The sequence below is a fragment of the Ambystoma mexicanum genome, chromosome 2q (genome assembly GCF_040938575.1).
Source record: "Ambystoma mexicanum isolate Mex_15411 chromosome 2q, UKY_AmexF1_1, whole genome shotgun sequence".
Taxonomy (NCBI): Eukaryota; Metazoa; Chordata; class Amphibia; order Caudata; family Ambystomatidae; genus Ambystoma; species Ambystoma mexicanum.
Genome location: NC_090924.1, coordinates 897564184 through 897581374, shown reverse-complemented (window position 1 = coordinate 897581374; position 17191 = coordinate 897564184). Strand labels below are relative to the sequence as shown.

Below are 17191 nucleotides of genomic sequence, written 5' to 3'. Positions count from 1 at the left end.
TCCAAAAATAGTTATAATGCTCTGTACAACTAAGCCCACCCTTGCCTTGATAAATTGTTGTGCCCTAAAGGAATTCTCCTTGTTTCTAGCACAAGTGTCAGGAAACGTAAAGGGATCCGGTATTCGAACCACTCCGGAGCCCGGTGCCAAACACCGGGATCTGTTTCACCTACTGTTCCCACACATATCTGTCACAACTGTCATGGAAATAAAGCATCTTCCTACGGTAGGCGTACCCATATTCACAAGGTACGTCTTCAGTCATTCTGAAAGCGCTGGGGGTTGCCATGGCAACACGGACGCTCTGTGTTGCTGGGATCATGTGTCTTTTCACGTTGTGGCGAATCACGTGAGCGGTCTTTGTAGTATTAATGAACCTTTCAAACTTGGCGCTTCGCTTCTGAATTTGTATTCTATTGCCTTATCTTCGCGTTCTGGATTCTTGATATTCGTGTGACCTTGGCTTGTTTACTGGATTCCTTTGGATTGCCCTCTTGTCTCCTAGCTTCGAACCTGTTTTTGACCTCGGACCGTTTATCGACCGGCTTACCTTGTGATTCTGTTTTCTTTTCCTCTACTGGTTTTGACCACAGACTACTCACCAACCTGCTGCTGCCTCTCCCTGGTTCTTCCTTACCTACACTGTGCTTATCATTGACTTCAGTCCCTTCCGGTGTGCTGAACTAGAGAAGCTTCGTGCTGCTGATTAGGCGTCCTGGTGCCGGCGGTGGGTAGGTGGATCACGGAACGCTTCTTACGCGGACACTGGGATTCTGTAATACAGGCTTCCTCGTGCGGGCGGGTGTTAGGGTTTTCTGGACTTACCTTGGATATCCATTTTCCTTTTCTTCATGACTCTGCAAGAAACATACAGATGCTAAGAGCATTTCATGTATCCTTCATTAAGTACTTTAGCGATATCCATAATTAGTCTCTAATATTGTTGATGTTCTTCTAGGTTAGACGTCTCACGGTTCCTCTTACTGACTCTTGGTAGCCTTTATAGGTACTACCTTGTCTTGACCTCTTAGATTGGGTTATTTATGTTATGTGCTGTTGCTAATTGTTACTTCCCTTGCAGGTTGGCAGTTCCTGTGGCGTCCATCCATCTTTTGGTTAATAGATCCTTCAGGGGGTATTTCTGAGTCCCTCTGAAGGGTATATTGGCAGAAAGAACTTGTCGGCTACACGACAGGTTCAACTGTCAAGAGTTACCTCTGCTTCTTTGGCAAGAATATCAAGCCTGTGCTAACAACAAGGACAACCCATGCACACCAAAGCACTTGTTAAAGCGGGGTTTATCCTTGCACACAAAGATAAGGATTCTGCCAGGTTTCATCATCTTGATCTCCGTTTTTTGGAAACAACTGTGAAGCAACTGGTGTTTTTGTTCACACTGTTACATGGCTTTTGCAGTGACTGTAGACAGCAAATATAACATTTTTCCCTTGCTACGTGCTATTATCGGTTTGCGATATATTCTCAGATTTTAGATTCAATGAATCACTATTAAAAAGAGTCAATTCACGTAGGCTCCATGACCACAAATTAGAAATACTGGCTCAAATCCTTTATTACTGAATGGAAGATAATGGTTCATATGCAGAAATGGGAAAAAGCTGAACAGAGAGTATAGAATCAATACCATGTTCAAAAATTGTGAATGTATGGGAAATGTAGGATTATTTTCTATTCACAGTAGTGTAAATTAGTATCCACAAATTGCCTATTTAGCCCCCAGTCCGCCCAATGATATCCGAGTTGGGATCAATGGAGGAACTCATCTAGTCCACAGAAGACAAATAGTCAAAGGCTATACTGATGCAGAGACATATCCATTCACTTACAGAAGTCAGAGTCAAGTCAGATATAGACCTAAAACCGGAATATGGGTCCAATGTAACCCATGTGTTTGACTTATATAGATTCAAGGGGATTCCAAGCACACTCCTGCAGAGAAAATACACTTCTACTTTTATCCATCTTTATAATTTAAACAAACATACATTTAATTATTCACTTAATTTCATGTGGCTTTAAAACATATTTACAAATTAAAATATTTAGTTAAATTAATTCCTGTACATATTGCTTACACAATTTCTACTTATTAAATATTACATATGTAAACTCCCAATTCTTTTCCCATGTAAATGAAAATTCAATTGTTTGGATACATTTTTTCAAAGAATTAGGTTTTCCACAGCATTACTTAGTTCCTGACAGATCTCAACAAATCTAGTAGCGATATTCTGTTTTTTTTGCTACTATATTTATTTCTTATGCATTTTTGGGTTATTTCCACCCTTCTTCAGGGAGTCCAGATCTGTTTTCCTTTCAATAATTAATTGCACTAGTAAAATATCTTAGTGGTCTGTATATGAGACATATCATTCTAGTGATTACCCACTATACTTATTCATTACGTGTTCATGTCCCACTTCATCTAATAACTGATTCAGATGCTGAAATTCAAGAAATAGGTGTAACTACCTTAAAATCACGATGCATTTTATGGTGCTACTCTTCATAGAATACTTTTCACTATTGTGCTTGTAAACCATGATGTTTTCTTACCTTCCAATTTTTTCAAATCAGTATGCTAAGTAATTATAATATTCTCTTTTCTTCACTGTGATATCTATCTCTCCTGGTATATCTATGAATTCTATCACCTTCTATAAAGAAAATAACAGTGTTCTACAATATGGTCCTAGATTCACCAATGAGTTGCCACATTCACATTGAACTTTGGCACTTAACTGTGCTTGGCTGTTTGCCCCACACCAGATTTGTTGGAAGATGAGGGACTAGGCTGTAAAAAAGATCAAGAGGCAAAGTAACAGTGACTACATATTTAGCCAGAAAAAATGGTGTAATGAGGCTTGGTATCCAAAACACCACAAACAGATTGAAACTGTCACCAAGATAGAGAAAGGGGACGAGCAGCCTTGAGGGGTGTCAAGGACAGTCAGGGAAGCAGTAATAGGGTTTGAAATTGCTGGGAGCTATTTAGCTTCTGCTTCTAGCATAGGACAGTCTGGTTAGCTTGAAAGCAAGAGCTACCAGGAGCTATCTTTGGCTCACCTGGCCAGCTGGTGCCTTAAAAACATGCAAATGTGGCTTTAATTTTGAGTATTTGCATATGCGCAAGGAGTGCTTCGTGAGAGTTCTGCAGTAATGCAGGACCTTCCTAGCCGGAATTGTGACTTACAGATCTTTTGACAGTTGCTGCCGAAAACGACTTATAGCACTTTGCATATAAACACACTGGGAGCATGGAGCACTCACGCAAGTGCTTTCTGAAGGTTCTTTAGTTACAGCAAAGAAGCAGGAAGGTGCAGTAGAGCTGCTGGATGTCATGGCCAACTACTGCTGGTGATAAGCAACTACATTCAACCACCACTTTTAACTGCTCTCTCAATAGTCTCTCTGTAAAAGGGCGCTGTGTCATTGGTTATCATGGAAGCAGTTGCAGCATATAACCTGAGAAGTAAAGACTGCTCACTATCCCACAGAAGGCACCCTGGAGAAACCGTCTAGGGGTAAAGGTAACACACAAATAACGAAATCCCATGTTACTCGGACATTTATTACAGAGGGTGAAGCAAAGATAAGACAATAACAGATTTCTATAATGAAACAAGCACCAATGAAATTAAAGGTGCTGGCCCACCCCACATCATTACCACACAATTGTCTCCAGCGCTAAGTGAGCTCAGAGTTATAGCTGGTAGCCTTCACAATTCCATGGCCTCACTTCCTCCGATCAACAATTCTTTATTCGATTTGTGCTATAGCTTGTACAGAGACACTAACACAATACAAACGATAGAGGATTTGGCCAAGCCGAAAATCATTTAGAATATTATTGACACTAATCTGCCCATTTCACCTGATCTTGCAGTCATACTTCTGTCACAACAGTGACAATAGCAGGGAATCCTTCACTGACAACAACTCCATTAGGGATTCCCTGTGCTGACTATAATGCATTGATACTAATGAAATGCATTGATACTAATGATGAAGGGGTAATTCTATATGCTCTATGCTGGACAAACAACAAATGAAGACCTACCATATTGTCAAACATATTGAGGAAATGTCTACTATTGTTTATCCACACTCCTCTACCCATAACAACAATGTGCTAGAAGTCACAAATGATGCGTCTTGCCAGATTTCACCAGGGAATGAGCATTAAGATAATTTGAATACTATGATCCACCATAATGCACTGAACAAGCAAAATGACCCTACTTTAGCGTCACCGCAAGAAGCCCAAAGAGGGGAGGCCAATTTGATAGAAATTGTGCGAGGTCGAACTGAGAGATCACATACGCCCAATGTGGCTGAGTTAATTAAAAACTGTGGAAACCCACATGGTAACAAAGGCAAGAAAACAAGGGAAGAAGCTAAAATAGAGTAGTGTAAGTAGAAATAATGATGAAGGCTCTTACTTAAGCTACTTATTTAGCTTAATAAATCAGCCCCATATATGTATATATATTTATTTATTTAAATAAAAGTGCAGGTTATCTGGATTTGCTCTAGGATTATTGATTTGATTTTTTACCGTGAATTCTGTAAATTACTCCCAATAGGTGGACCTTCGGCTGTGCCTACAGTAGTTGCTCTCTGTGCTTCAATGTTTCTGCTACTAGAGTTTTCCAAGAATGTCATTGTAGTGTTCTGTATGTCAAACAATGACAGGTATTAGTGAGGGGGTGGGAGAGAATATCTGCCCTGCTTTAAATGCAACCCTGACTACCGAAAAGTGATCCTAGGAGGGATGAATTTCCACAAAGTAGCTCTTTCCAGCAGCTAATCATATCTTCATCTTGGGTCCTCATTTCCCTGACTCTGAGGACCTCCCACCTTCTATTGTTCAGAATCAGATATGAAGACTCTTGCTTAACAAGGAAAAGCCAAATACATGCCTGCAAAGACATGAATTAAAACTAAGTGCCATTCAACATCACTGCTCTGTAAGGAACTCAGGGTGGCAACAGTAAAGACAGAACCTAAATCTAAGCTGGGAGCAAGCTAAAACCATCAAATAATAATAAGGCTGTCCTAGAGGCGTCTTGTCATATAAAAGAGACTATACTAAAAAAAAACGTATTGCCAATCCTTACAACTAAATACAAAAGAGTGTGGGATAAGTTTTTTTTTTTTTTTACAAACACTTTATTAATTTTCACAGAACATAAATAACATTAGTAAAAGTAACAATGTTCCACATTCAACAAAAAGAGTATTGTAAGGAACTCATGGTGGCAACAGTAAAGACAGACAACTGATCACAGTTCAATTGTGTTTATTAAACTCTATAAATGGGTTGGAAAAACGCCTAATATAAACCTAAATCTAAGATCGGAGCAAGCTATGACCATCAAATAATAATAAGGCAGTCCTTATACTAAAAAAAAACTATTGCCAATCCTTACAACTAAATACAGAAAGAAGTGTGGGATAAGGTTCTTAAGAAAGAAAAACATGCTCACAAATGATAAGTCAGGATGTTGTAGCCGGGGGTCTCCCTTCCCCACATTTTAGCACGGGACAAGGTGGGATTTCGGCGCACAGCACTCACTCAAGCTTTTGTCAGTGCAAGCTTACAGTTCAGTTCTCAGGTACCAGGACCTCTGGAGCTTAAGTCTCTTTTCAACAAAAAAGTTTCTTGCCTCCGAGGAATGGCTGCAGGCAAAATAACGAACAAAAGAGATCCTTTTCGTCTATACTTTGGGTGATGCCTCCTCGCCCTGGGTCACCCCCTTCCGGGCTCAGACCCCTCTTGAATGTTAGCCTCCCTCCGCCGGGTTAACTCTTGCCAATCTTTTCTCTCACCATGCAGGATTTGTTTCCCCTAGCATTCCATCACATGCTGGTTAATGACTTTCGACTATACCAGAGATTTTCTATACCTCTGTATGACCACTTTGACACTTCTCACGGCCCTCGCACGGCCTTCTGGAATCGGTAGTTTCAACAAAATTAGGGAACCAACTAGATTCTCTTGTCGTACACCCACGTGGTGTCGGACCCTTTCAGCTGGCTTTCCCCTACGACCTTCACAGTTCTTTGAACTTTCTTTAAACTTGCCATTTTCATTCAACATAGTTCGGTTTCTTATCGGTTCTCCCCTCGACTCACCGGCTGTGAGGAACCGCTTGGCTTTCCTTGTATCTGGAGTCAAGGATGGTACCACGGTAGCAAGTGGCTTCTGTTCTCCTGCTTATCAGCATAGGTGCGCTCTGTGTACCATTGACATCTGCTACAGCACACGTTAGCTTTTGTTTGCGGTCTTACGATTTCTTCCAAATAGGAATCACCGGTCTTGGACGGAAATGGCAAGGTCGCTCCTCTCCTTGCCACGCCTTTGGGTCTCGCTGCTTTTCTCCTCCTCTTGAACAGCTGCCCTGGGATAGCTGTCTCGTCGTGCTGTCTGCCTTGCTTGTAGCGTGCTCTCATGCTCCACCTTTTATCCCTGTGGCAAAGGGAAAGGTCCGTCAGGTGTCAGTGATTCGGGTCAATTGCCTGACTGAGTTGGGACATGTCAGGTAAAGGGCCCTAACGTTAGTCTGTTGTCTCTTGTGGAGTGCGAGTGTTCACGTTAGAACGGCGGTGGTGGGTAGAGAGGTTGAGTATCCTATTTAGTAGGATAGGGAAGCGAGGTTATCAGAAGGGGAATAGTGCGTTTCATCCATCAGTGTTCCCGCTCCACTCCCCGAGGACCACCCATCCAGGTGATCCTCCCGCACTGGTCCACCCCCAGCAACTGAATTCAATAGCGATGGCGGTGTCCTGGCCACCTGGATGAGAGATCCCCGGGGACAAGTTAGGGAGACACCTTCAGGTTTCTCACATACCCTTCCTCCATGAGATGTAGCCACATTTGTTTCACTGGGGAACCAGGAAAGAAAATCCATGTTTCCCTGGTCTTTTCCTTTTCGGTGTTCCACAGTGAAACAATAGGGTTGTAGGTCTAGAAACCATTGCATGACCCGAGGATTTGGGTCCTTGCATTTGCTAATCCAAACTAGGGATGAATGATCTGCAACAAGTGTAAATTTTCGTCCTAATAGGTAGTATCTAAGATGGATGATGGCCCACTTGATGACCAGGGCCTCTACTTCCAACACAGAGTCGTTTTTTTATCGTGGGAATAGTTTACAACTAGTGCATATGGGATGTTCCTTTCCATCGCAAACCAGGTAAAGGATGGCTCCTAACCCTGTAAGGGAGGCATCTGTCTGTAAGACAAACTCTTTAGAAAAGTCAACTACCTTCAGGATTGGGTTCTGGCACAGAGTGTGTTTCAAGATGTAATAACATATCTCGTCTTCATCATTCCAATGAGGTTTCTGGGGTTTAGTATTTTTAAGTTTATCTGTGACTTCGGCTGTTTTATCTGAAAAGCTGGGGATAAATCTACGATAATACCCTATTAACCTGAGAAAAGCTCTAAGATCTCTTTTGATCTTGGGAGTTGGTGTGTCTAAGACGGCTTTTACTTTCTCATGTTGGGGTTGTACATTCCCATTCCCTACAATGAAGCCAAGGTATTTTACGGCTGACTGGACCAATCTACATTTAGCTGGATTAGCAGTTAGGCCAGCAATTCTGAGGGCTTTCATGATGGTATATACATGGAAGTGATGGTCCTTCCATGTCTTACTATAAATGACGATATCGTCAATATAAGCCCCGCAGAAATCGGAATAGGGTTATAGAATTTGTTCCATGAGTCATTGGAAAGTGGCTGGTGCGCCGTGTAAGCCAAAAGGAAGGACTGTGAATTCAAACAGTCCCAACAGCGATGAGAATGCAGTATTTTCCGTATCTGGCCCATGTATGGGAACTTTCCAGTACCCTTTGGTTAAATCTAGGGTATATACAAAGGTGGCTGGTCAGAGTTTATCAATTAGGTCATCGATGCGTGGCATGGAGTCCGAAATGGCATTGACTTGATGGAAATCTATGCAGAATCTCCAGGAACGGTCAGGTTTTGTAACCAACAAGATAGGAGAGGACCATGGACTTGAGGATGGCTCGTTGATATTGGCTTTTAACATTTGGTTGATTTCCTCAATCACTACCTGTTTGCGGGCTTCTGGGAGTCTACACGGCTTTAAATGAACCACTTTACCTTTAGGTGTTCTAATATAGTAGTATGTGCCTTTTACTCTGCCTGGTTGTTCTGAAAATACATCAGGAAACGAGACAACAAGGTTTTTTAGATCTTCTTGTTGGATAGACAGCTCAGGCAGAATTAAGTCAAAGTTACCTATTTCCTCGGGAACCAGACAGGCTAGTATTTTGGCCTGGGTAGCTCACAGGTTTTTTTTCCATTCTTTCAAGATGTTTATATAATACAAGTGGACCCTCTGTTTTCTGTCCGGTTGGGCTACTTTATAAGTACAGGTTTCCTGTTTGTTCTATTATCTCATAAGGGCCGTGCCACTTGGAGACAAGTTTGTTCTCTGAGGTGGGTAAGAGGACTAGTAATTTTTGTCCTATGGAGAATTATCTTAGATTCACATTTTTGTCATAAGCAGACTTTTGTTGGCTGTGGGCCTTTTCCATATGAGTACAAACTAAGTCTCTGACTAATTTCGTATGTTCTCACATTCTGGTGGCGGTCTACGAGATGGGAATGGGGGCCTCTTCTCGTTCTTCCCAGGTTTCCCTGAGCATGTGCAGGACATCTCGGGGCACTCTACCATAGAGTAGTTCAAAAGGAGAGAAGCCTGTGGGGTTTTCCTTACTGCAAATAGTACCCACTGGATCATTCGGTCCCAATCTTTCCTGTCCTTATCTACCAGTTCTCGTAAAATCAGCTTCAGGGTTTTATTCAGTCTTTCTACCAGACCATTGGTTTGGGGATGGTACACCAAAGTTTGCAAGGTGGAAATGTGGTAATGTGTAATAGCTCTTTGACTCAGGATATAAGTTTACTCATAAAATTCAAACCCTGGTCTGTTGGCATTTCCTTGGGAAAGCCGACTCTGGAGAAATACGGTAGAAGGTGTTTGAGGATCTGCTGGGTGGTATTATTCCGCATTGGGAAAGCCTCTGGATATCGGGTTGCATAATCTACATCACAAGGACATATTTATTGCCTACTCTGGATGTCTCTAGGGGTCCAATTATGTCCATACCAATTCTTGAAAAGGGGATTTATATGATCGGCAACGGATTCAGAGGGGCAGGTAATGGGATGTGTGTGTGTACTGGTCTTTTGATAGATCTCGCTTGTCCGGATGAATGTTTTTAAATCAGAGAGAATACATTGCCAGTAAAACTTCCCACTACTATGCGCCTGTGCAGGGGGGCCACTAGAGGGCGCAGTGTCGTGGTCATGAAGTTAGGGGCACAGGCAAGCAGGGGTCGCATGCACAGGAGACTTGGGTGGACACTGCCCTGCAGCCTTTGGTGCCAGGCTCATGAACACAAGTAAACAAGAACATCCATTTAACACCAAAAAGCTTTTATTATGGACATAGCACTTCAGACGTATTAACCTTTAACATTCCTTCCATTAAGCAAGATGCATTAACCATGAACATTCCATCCATTAAGCAGCCCCAAGTGTATTCGTGGGTGTGGCTGCTAATGGATTGCCTTCGCACATGCTCACTCTCTAGGAGTGACAGGGTGTGGCTGGTAAGCGGCCCTAATGGGCGTGCCCACGATCTCAGCTATATAAGCTGCCCCGATCCTCAAGATAGGCGCTTTGCGTTATTCTGCACTTGTGAGCAGCGTAACGCTCACCGTCGCCTGAGGTTTGACTTACCTTTGAAGATACTGCTTCCTGGACATCCTGCTTCCTGCAACATACTTACCAACTGGGGGAAGCTGTTCTTACCTGTACATCTCTTCGGCGAACCAAGTATTCATCTTTACACTTTCCGGAACGCCGAAATCTTCATCTTGGCACCACAGCACGCCACGCTCCATCATCGACAGCAGCGCCTGCAAGGAAAAACAGAAGACAAGGTTAGACATCAAAAAAACAGTCCGTTTAAGGTTGCGCTTCGCCATACTTCATGCTGTTCCTTAAACCATCACTTACCTGCTGTCGAACATTGCAGTAGCATCCATCTTCCATCCGGCCGTGTCTCACGTCTCACAGCTGCATTGAGGCCACATTTCCATCTAACGGAAGAAAACAGAAGAGAGACATTATTGCGGGCATAAATAGGAGCAACATATAAAGATATTAAATAGAACGAACAGCATCACAAGAGCTCAAGAAAGACTTACCAATCATAAGGAGAAGCATAGTCGCAGCTGGACTGGGCTAAACCTTATCAGGGTTCTGTGAAGGAACTAGATCCCATTCGACGCACCACTGCCAGAAGTAGCAGGACAGAGAGTTTATCTTTCATAATTCACTGGTGAGCTTTATGGGCTGGCGTATGCTCACAGAAACCGTACTTTCGGGTGAAGGGTTCGAGAGGTACAACAATCACAGATTGGCTCACTCACACACACTTATCTCCACGCAAGAGCAGTATCACCACGTACCACCGCTCACAGCTTTTCTACTGAGCGAGAGCCCTGAAGGGGTGATTCAAGTTCAGGGAGGGTTGCAACCGTGCCCCAAGGCCTCCTCAGAGACCAGGTGAGCTGTTAGGGAGAATTCTCTGTTTAGGCTGAATTTCCTAACCTAGTGACTCCCCCAGCAGCTTTGCTGGATTTCTGGAGTTTGTTTTTTTCTCCTGCCAAGAGTGAGACTCTTTTTCTCCCACTCTTGGACATGATTTGTGGTGTTCCATTGACTGTTAATGTGTTTTATGGGCTATGGGGTCCTTTACTCCGTAGGGTCTCATGTGTTTTTACTATGTCTGTTACACAGCACCCTCCGTGCAGTGACACAGAGGTGTCACAGTGACACTCCACCATAGACTCCATACCATGTGACTGACTACTGTCTCCCAGGGCATGTAAAGTCACCATTGGCTTTACTAGTCCCAAATTATGAACAGAAACCAGTACAAACCATCATATTGTGGACGTACTGGTCAGGGCAATTCGATTGCCCCGGGGTCTGTTAGTCGAGGGGGCACGTCTCCGTCCCCCCTGATTGAGTTTTGGCTGGTGGCAGTGGATACTACTTTTTATATTCGACCCTGAATATATCTCTATGAAATTTTCCCATTGTTCGAGGCTACCAACTTTAATTATTTAATTCTCATAGCCTCGAACATACCGCCGGTTTATTGATTTATTAATTCGCCGGTTGGTATTTTTTGACAGAACTCGATTCTAAAATGGCGTTTGCGTTCTCTTCTGTGACTACAACCCAAGTCGAGCCCTTTGTTCCACTTTTTTGGCGGGCTTCTCCGCAGAAGCCTCCAAAAGTGGTGCCACTCTGTCTGGGTAACACAGAGGGTGTACGAGGGGGTTTAGGCACCCTTGACTGAGTTACCTTGGTAACTCAAGTCGCACTCTTGTGTGATTGGCCCAAGTGGTGAGCCGGCCGGCTCACCACTTAGCATGTTTGATTGACAGCTAGGCTGAGTGAATGGGGGTGTGCTGCATTAAAGCAGGGCTTTTGGGACTGGAACTTGAGAAGTCGCCACAGGACCTGAGAATCCGACGAGGGAGAAGCTGAGCCGACCTGCTATGACGACACCACCGGTGGAGCCCTGCGGAACCGACTCACCACTTCCCAACGACAGAGAAGATCTCCCGGCTGGAGAGTCTTCTTCCCCTGACTGGTGGGCACAAGCAGTTTACCTTCTTTTCCTCGCATCCCAGGACGTCTTGTGGTCGAATTGCCCGTGCCAAGCACCCCGGCAACCGGATAGCCACTTACCACTGGACCGTGAATAAAAGGACCGCTCCTTTTAACTGAGAACTCCGCGGCTGGTTTCTTCCCTGGCAGTGCAACGGACTCCTGTCTTCCTCCCCGACGAGATCCTCCCTTCCACCGGAGGAAGCACCGACTTGTATCCGCTGCCAGGAACAACTGCCCTGCTGGAGTATTCTCACCACTTTAAGGTACCGTGTCCACCAGGCCTCCCTTTCTAAAGATTGCTACAAGGTAATAATAATCCTGACTGGGCTAGCCACCTTGACCATCTAACTGGTCCCTTTCTTTTGGTCCAACTCTTTCTGAACCTTTTCAAGACTTTTGTGCACTTTTCAACCGTGTGACCTTGGACACATTTCGTTCTGATCCTCTTAAAGCGGATCCGGCTTTCTGAACTCTAACTTCACGGTGTGATTCTGCCTTCCTCTCTTGCTGTGTTCTTGTGAAAGTGTTGGGATCTGTTTCAATTTATACTCTGCCTTTCTCTCCCTTTTAAACCGAATTATTAGAGTGCCATCTGCGTTGAGCGCTCACCGCTGTCTGAAAATAAGTGGGGGTTTACTTAAGACTTGTCTAATATTCTTTTAAGGGAGTGTATATCTTTTAGTGACCGTGTTTTTGAACTGGTTAATATTAGTGCCTGTGTGTTTTATTAGATGTGGTTTTAAATAAATAATTATATCTCTTTTACACCAAGCTCTGGTCAGTGTTTGCTTGTTCTACTGTGTTCTTCTGACCTATTGTGAATACTCTGTATACTGCCTAACTCTTCTTGAGGGAAGTCTGACTGCTCAGCCACAGCTACCAAGTGAATCTGTGTGGTACAGACTGCTACCAAGTGGGTTCACTGCCAAACACCTGTAGTCTTAAATCTTTTGCAGTGGTCCCAGAGAGAACTGCACAGGTTTCTGCCTAACATGAGCATAACAGAACACAAAGCCTCTAATACTCTCTGCCTGGGCGTTATGGAAACTTCAGAAACAGATCTGTTAGCCCTCTTACTAGAGGAATTATAGGCTGAAGTACATGCTTCAAGACAGGAAACCAATACATTACATAGGGATCTTATTGTAACTCGAGAAAGAACTAACACATTGGCAAGACAAATGCTACAAGCACAAGCAGGACAGGTTCCACTGCCTGGAGTGACCCATTCTTCTCATTCTTCCACACCACAACAATCAACACCGGTGGTTCTTCCAGGAGCAGCGCCTCTAGCCCCTCCCGAACGCTTCATCGGCAACCCAAACAAGTTTGCTGTATTTATGAACCAATGTCGCCTTCATTTCTTGTGCAGACCAGGAGCCTTTCCTAATGACCAAGCCAAAGTGGCGTTTGTACTCTCGTATTTAGGAGGTAGTGCGGCGGACTGGTCTATACCTTTGGTAAATCAAGATGACCCTTTACTCCGGAACTTTGGGAATTTCCAACATGAGATGGAGAAATTGTTTGCCCATCATACTCAAGGACAAGCTCTGGACAACGAGTTGTTGTCACTCAGACAAGGGAGTCAAGATCTATTAACCTATATTGCAACTTTCAATCGTCTCATAGCCCAGACCAACTGGCCAGAAGAGAAGAGGACTACACTCTTTTACCAAGGGTTACGTGGAGATCTTAAGGGTGTTGGCACAAGTGCTGAATCCCCCCACCCCCTGAGAGGTGTGCGGACTACATAGACCTGGCGGTGCAACGCGATCAAAGGTTGCAGAATCGGAAAATGGATCGAGCTAGATCAGAGGGACGGTTAGTTTACATATGACCTCGTGAGAATCAGCCTAAACCACATGAACAGTCTGAGCCAATGCAAATTTGTGGATTACGAAGTCCCCTTACCAAAGGTAGAAAGGGAAAAAAGAAGATAACAGCTTTGTTTATATTGTTGACAAGCAGGTCACTTTCTCTGCGACTGCCTGGTAAAACTACCCAAGAAACCGGTTGGGGCAACAGACAAAACTGATGAAGAAGGAGAACAGAACTCGGGAAACGCCAATGCCCGGCAAGTGTAGGGGTCTGCTTGTCGAGCATGAAAAAGGAATCCGTACAGACCTTGACATCTAGTCCTTCCAGTGCTGTTGGTGAATCACAAGCAACCATCAAAAATACATACCTGGGAGGCATATATTGATTGTGGAGCTGTGGGTAACTACAATGACCAAGATTTGGTTCTCCGAATAGGCCTTCCTCTCTGACAGAAGCAGAAATCGGAAAACGTCACTGCTTTGGATGGTTCTCAGCTATCATCCGGCCCGGTGACACAATACACCGAGAAAGTCAAGCTTCTGTGTCAGGACGGGCATCAAGAGGACATTACTTTCGATCTCATCAATGCTCCTCAGTTGCAGATGATATTGAGAATGCCGTGGCTGGAGACCCACAATCCTAGGATCGACTGGCAAAAACGAGTTCTGACATTTCCTCATGATTGTGCCGACACACGATGCAAAAAAATTAAACCAATCTGAAACCGAAGAAAGGAATCGTGTTGGGCCTCATCAGCTCCTTACTACTTGAATACCAAGATTACCAGGATGTCTTAAAAAAAGAGCAAGCCAACGTTCTGCCCCCGCACAGACCCTACGATTGTCAAATAGGTCTTGTACCCAGAGCCCAGATCCCTTACAACTGAATTTACGCTCTGACAGAACAGGAAACTCAGCATCTTAGAACTTACCTGGATCAGTATCTGGAGAATGGTTTCATTCGCCCGTCCAAGTCACCTGCCTCTTTGCCCTTATTCTTCGTGCCTAAAAAGGAGGGGGACTTAAGAACTTGCATCAACTATAGAGCCATCAATTAGATCACAGTAAAAAATCAATATCCTTTACCACTTATACTAGAGCTCCTGGACCAGGTGAAACATGCTCAAATCTACACAAAACTGGATTTAAGAGGAGCATACCATATTGTAAGAGTAAAAGAGGGAGACGAGTGGAAAACGGCCTTCTGCATGAAGTACCGCCTCTTTGAATACCAGGTCATGCCCTTTGGGCTATGCAATGCCCCAGCGGCGTTCCAATTCTTTATGAATTATGTACTCCATGAACAACTGGACGTTTGCGCTTTTGTTCACATTGACAACATTCTTATCTACTCAAATTCCATGGAAGAACATGTAGGCCATGTCCGGGCAGTATTAGAGAAGCTTCGACAACACCAATTGTATGCCAGGTTGGAAAACATTTTTTCCATGTAATCGAGGTTGAGATTCTCGGTTTCATGCTCACACCACAAGGCGTACATATGGATACATAAATGTTGAATGCCATCCTTCAATGGACCTCACCAACATCCATCGAAAGGAGTGCAAAGCGTGCTCGGATTCGCCAACTTTCACCGTCGGTTTATACCTGGGTTTTCACAAATTGTACATCCAATTACCTCCTTGTTAAAGAAAAATCTAAAGTTCCATTTGCCAACAGAAGCTGAAGAAGCCTTCCAGAAGTTGAAACTAGCATTCACTACAGCACCAGTCCTTCAACAACCACGACCAGACCTACCTTACATAGTTGTGACAGATGCTTCAAAAATAACCAGGGGAGCAGTATTGTCACGACGAGACTCTGAAACAGGACAACTACAGCCTGTCGCATTCTGGTCCCGCAAATTGTCCGCCCTGAGTTGAACTACGCAATCACAGATAAGGAAATACTGCTGATTAAGGCAGCATTCAAGGCCTGGAGACATTACCTTCTTGGGACGAGACATACGGTGGTCACTGTCATCACTGACCAACGTAGCTTGCAATACTTGAAAACTGCCAGAGCACAATCCTCGCATCAACTTCGTTGGGCTCTCTTTTTCGTGGAATACGATTTTATTATCACTTATAGACCTGGAGTACGCAATGGTAAAGCAGACGCTCTATCACGCATGAGTGAAGAAAAAGAGGCTTTTACAGCATCCAACCCTGTGGCCATAATCCCTGAGGAAAGGATTCAAACCATAATAGCTGCCACCACGTGTGTGGATGACCAAAGAACCAGTTTGCAATCCCCGATGGATCAATCAACACAACAGGAATGGCTGTTAAAAGGTGACCAGTACACCATCAAAGACAATCTACCGTATTTCCAAGGACGATTATATGTCCAAGACCAAGAACTGCAAAAGCAAATCATCACAAATGACCACGATTCATTAGTGGAAGGACACCCAGGAATAGCCAAAACTCAGGCTAAGGTAAAACAAAACTAGTGGTTGCCAACCTGGCGAAAAGACATTGCCCAATTTATTGAAACCTGCGGTGTCTGTGCACAACACAAGTCTCAGAAACAGAACCTCGCTGGTTTAATACATCCCCTAACAGTACCGCCAGCACCTTGGCATACCCTGTCGATAGACTTCATCACGGATCTTCCACCCTGCAATGGATACAACACCATATTAGTCGTTGTGGATTTATTCTCCAAAATGGCCCATTTCATCCCTCTGAAGGGACTCCCAACTGCGTCAACTCTCGCTTTTGTGTTACTACAGCAAATTGTTCGATTGCATGGATTTCCATCAATATTAGTATCTGATCGCAGAACTTAAATAGTTTCTGCCTTTTGGAGAAAGCGTTGTACATTTGCCAAAATCGATCTCCGGTTGTCAACAAGCCATCACCCTCAAACCGATGGGCAAACTGAATGAACCAACCAAACTTTAGAGCAATATCTCAGGTGTAGGTTGCAACAGTCTGAGGATTCTTGGAAAAATATACTCTGGATAGCGGAGTATGCATACAACAACTCAGTTCACACAAGCACTGGGCAAACTCCATTCTACACTGTGCACGGAAGACATCCGAGGACATCAGTATTTGATCCACCTGATACCCTGGAAATGCCAGCCATACAAAAGTTGTATAAAACCATCACTCAGGTTCTTAAGGAGGTGACAGAGCATCTGACCAAGGCTAAGGAAAGACAAAAACTGTTTGCTGATCGACATCGGAAGGAAGCTCACGCCTACCAGATTGGAGAAAAGGTGTGGTTAGCATCCAAATATAATCACCTGAAGGGGCCAAAAGCTTTCCACCCAAGATACCTGGGCAAGATTCATGTCTCTCTCCTCAAACCAATGAAATCCAATACACGGCTTAGTTCTCCGCCAGAGCCCAAAGTAATAGATGGAGAACCAGAATATGAAGTCAAATCCATCCTGGACTCCAAGGTGGTTCGATCAAAATTGTATTACCTAATTAACTGGAAAGGTTACGGACCTCAAGACCGAACTTGAGAACCCAGTGAACACATCCATGCTCCGCATTTAATCAGACAGTTCCATTGCAATAATCCCACCAAACTAGGACCGGGAGAAGAACCGCCCTTGAGAGGGGCCTTGAGGGGGAGTGCTGTCATCGTCATGAAGTCAGGGGCA

At 44.0% G+C, this 17191-nt stretch overlaps 1 long non-coding RNA gene across 1 annotated transcript in view; it reads right to left on the bottom strand.

Moving 5' to 3' along the window:
• The window catches only part of LOC138569822 (uncharacterized), a 472818-nt gene that overhangs the window by 104578 nt on the left and 351049 nt on the right, over positions 1-17191 (bottom strand). The gene's annotated exons all lie outside the window — the stretch shown is intronic.